The sequence below is a fragment of the Musca vetustissima genome, unplaced genomic scaffold, assembly GCF_032173495.1.
Source record: "Musca vetustissima isolate MV318-11 ecotype Yass unplaced genomic scaffold, APGP_CSIRO_Mvet_v1 utg132683, whole genome shotgun sequence".
Classification (NCBI taxonomy): domain Eukaryota; kingdom Metazoa; phylum Arthropoda; class Insecta; order Diptera; family Muscidae; genus Musca; species Musca vetustissima.
Genome location: NW_026882638.1, coordinates 38,711 through 42,111, shown reverse-complemented (window position 1 = coordinate 42,111; position 3,401 = coordinate 38,711).

Genomic DNA, 3,401 nt, shown 5'->3' with positions numbered 1-3,401 from the left:
AGACTTTATTACAACAAATAAATCGTTTCAAGTACATTGACTTGCAGCAACATATTTTTTTGAGTCTTGATTCTCTATAAATTGAGGTAATCTCGCCTTACACATCAAGAAAGATGGATGATGAATTTCATAATGAAAACATGAACACGTAGTTCCAATAAAGAACAACATATTGTCAGTCAGTTTGTGCATATTCATATAAAGCAATTTAGTTTTTTTATTATTAAATAAAGTAAAATTGATATCTAGAATCTGGAAAATATTTGAGTAGCACCCGGCAGAAAGGCAAGCAGACAGACACAGCTCCAGCTGCATGTTGAAATTTTATAACAGCTGTTGTAATATTCGTTCTTTTTCTTTTCATAACTAATCAGCCGCTTTTTTTCTCTCCTGTCCGTTTGGGGAGGGGGTAATAAGGCAATTAGTTTTGTTAGTTTTACATAATTCTCAATGTGCGTAAGTATTACCTGATGATATGTAAACAATATTAAAATATTTATCCATAGTAACATTAAAAATAAATAGATAAAAAATGCATAATCTAAGGAGTTGATGTGTAAATATAGACAATGTGTAAATATAAATGAAAAAACGATAAAAAAAAAACTAAATAACTGAAATGCCTAATTAATACTCAAATATTTGTGAAGAAAACTCCAAAAAGAAGTAAAAAGGAGTTAAAGTAACAAAAAATCAATAGAAAATCACTACGGATGTAATATAGAAGATTAATTTTAGGACTCCAATGACATACAATAAGATAGATTGAATTCAGTATTCGAAAAAATAATCGTCACATCGCCAAAAATTCGTCCCTAAACTAAAATCAAAAAACAAATTCAAAGGTATCCGTTCAGAATTTTAGAAACGGGAATTCTTCAAGGATTTGTTAAGACACACCAACCAAATCTGAAATTAAATTTAATAATAAATTCTGAATGATTTCCTTAAATTATTTTAATATATTTTATTTTAAGCCTAAAGAAGACCCTAAAAACTTTGTAACGGATTAAAATGACCTTAAAATTTGTAAACACGATACTGGCCATAGTTATGGACCAATCTTAACGAAATTTTTTACCAACTACTTAATTTTTGTCGAAATTTTACGTGGAGAAGGGGATTGGACCAAAGAATAAGCATGCCTATTTTGATAAAGATCGGACAATATTTAGGGGGTCAAATAGACCCTGACGTTTTGTAAAAAATTACAAAATTTCTATGTCCTTCAGAAGTAAATATATACTCCTATATTTACTCCTGAAGGACATGGGCCCGAGAAGTTTGTAGTATATCCTGGAGTAGTTGTTGACCTTTAAATTGATATCAATTATATTTTTCATTATGTACTCGGATGTGGGAGTTATACGAAAATATTTAAAGGTGTGGGCGGAAATGTCGCACTGATCGCTTTGAAACTTTACAAGAACATCCGGTTATGGTCAAGGACAACGCCTATAATTTTCGGTGATGTTGAAATAACATTTAGGTGCTGCAATGAACCTAAACTTTATTTTTGTCAGATTTTCTATGGCGTAAATATTCGCCTCAGGAAAACCAGATTTGGAAAATATGTCAGGGTTAGAAAGTGGAGATATACTCGACCAAGAGAGTGCAAATATCGCGAATTATTGCTCTGGCTCGGATTATAGATCCACAAAAACTTAGACTTTAGTGGTAGTTGTGTAGGGTATCATATGGTCGGTCCCGTCCGACTATATTATTCCGCTCACAGTTTTCTATGTAGGCATATCTTCAATGAACACACGTCTTTGCCTTCCTCTAAAAAAAATTGTCTCCCTTCTGTAGAAAGCCTTATGTAAATGAAATTTATTTTGTATTCCAAGGAAAAACTTCAATTTTTATGATATGTTTCTGATTCCTTCTAATGCCCTGTTTCTGATTCCTTATAATTTAATTTCAACTCTGTATTAGATGAAAAAAGGTGATCATACAATTGCATACACTGAAAATATATTAAAGTATAGTCCTATTTTATTCTTCCAAAAAAGAAAGAAAATAAAGGAGCCCATATGTGTGTAATTTCCTTGTGTCGAAATGATTTTGAAAACAGGTGTTTCGTTTGTTATCCTTACAAACCGGATATGTTCATTATTTTCTACAATTTAAAAACCGGATGTGACACAAACGCATTATATTCTTTAAATGGATTTCCTTTAAGTGAGTGTAGTATTTACAAAAAGAAAACTGAGAATCATATTTAAAATTTAGACATGGTGTACAAGGATTCGATTGCAGAATGTTTTTTATAGTAAACGAGAAGTCATGTTCATTAATTATTTTGTTAATGAAGGTCTTTTTGAAAGATTGTTTAATTTTTTATTATTATTATTTTTTTTACTGGGATACGCTTAGGATCTTCGAAGTTAAGAACAAAACAAAAGCAATAATAGGTAGGATAATTTTATTTCCGAAGTGTCCCTTAATGTCTTCATAGTGTAAACCTATACTCCATATAGAGAACATTTTATCATTCCGTATACAAAAGTTGGAGACCATGAGCAATTCCACAGTGTTTGGATCACAATCGGGGTCTGTAGATGAGGTCTGTAAATTTAGGAAAACATTTCGTTTTCTATCATTTTATTTCCCTAATATTTAAGAGGGTTTTAAGAAAAGACTATCACGAGCATTAAAATATATATAATCATACAAAGAATTTCTAAGTCGCCATATGGACTATCGTATTTTTAATTAATACTCGAAATATCAGAATGCTTCACATTATATCGGAAAAAATATCCTCCACTTATCCCCTTCGAATAATTCATTCTAAAGAAATTAAGCATCTCTAATTGTTCATTTCATTTCAGTTTTTTTGCATCACACTTGATTGACAAGTAATATAATGTTCAATTTATAAACAAAATAAACAATATTTCTCTTGAAAAATAAACACTTTTTTGAAAATATTCAAAGAAAAAGTAAAGCAAAAACAAACTACTGATTATTCACACAACATACTATGTACCAAAACGAAAAATAAAAAAAGGAAAATAAAAAGATAGATAAGTATCAATGACGAGAGTGAAAGAAGGCGAGAAATTATAGCAACAACAACAAGTTTATATACATATATTTGTTAGTACATATATATCTAAATGCAAACAAATGGCCAGAATACTAAAGGTAGTGGACACAAGAATGATATGTTCTTCTACTAGACACACATTCCCCCTCCGACGGGAAAAAGAAAAATCAAAACAACAATTTTCACAAATTATTGAATACTTTCCTACATGTCTACGCAAGCAATCACTTAAAAATAAAGAGAGGAACAACAAAATAAAATCGTGGAATATGTCGTGTGCCAACTGACCGATCGACTGACCAAACACATTTGCTGCTCTGGTATTGTTTTTTAAATATTTTCCTTAATT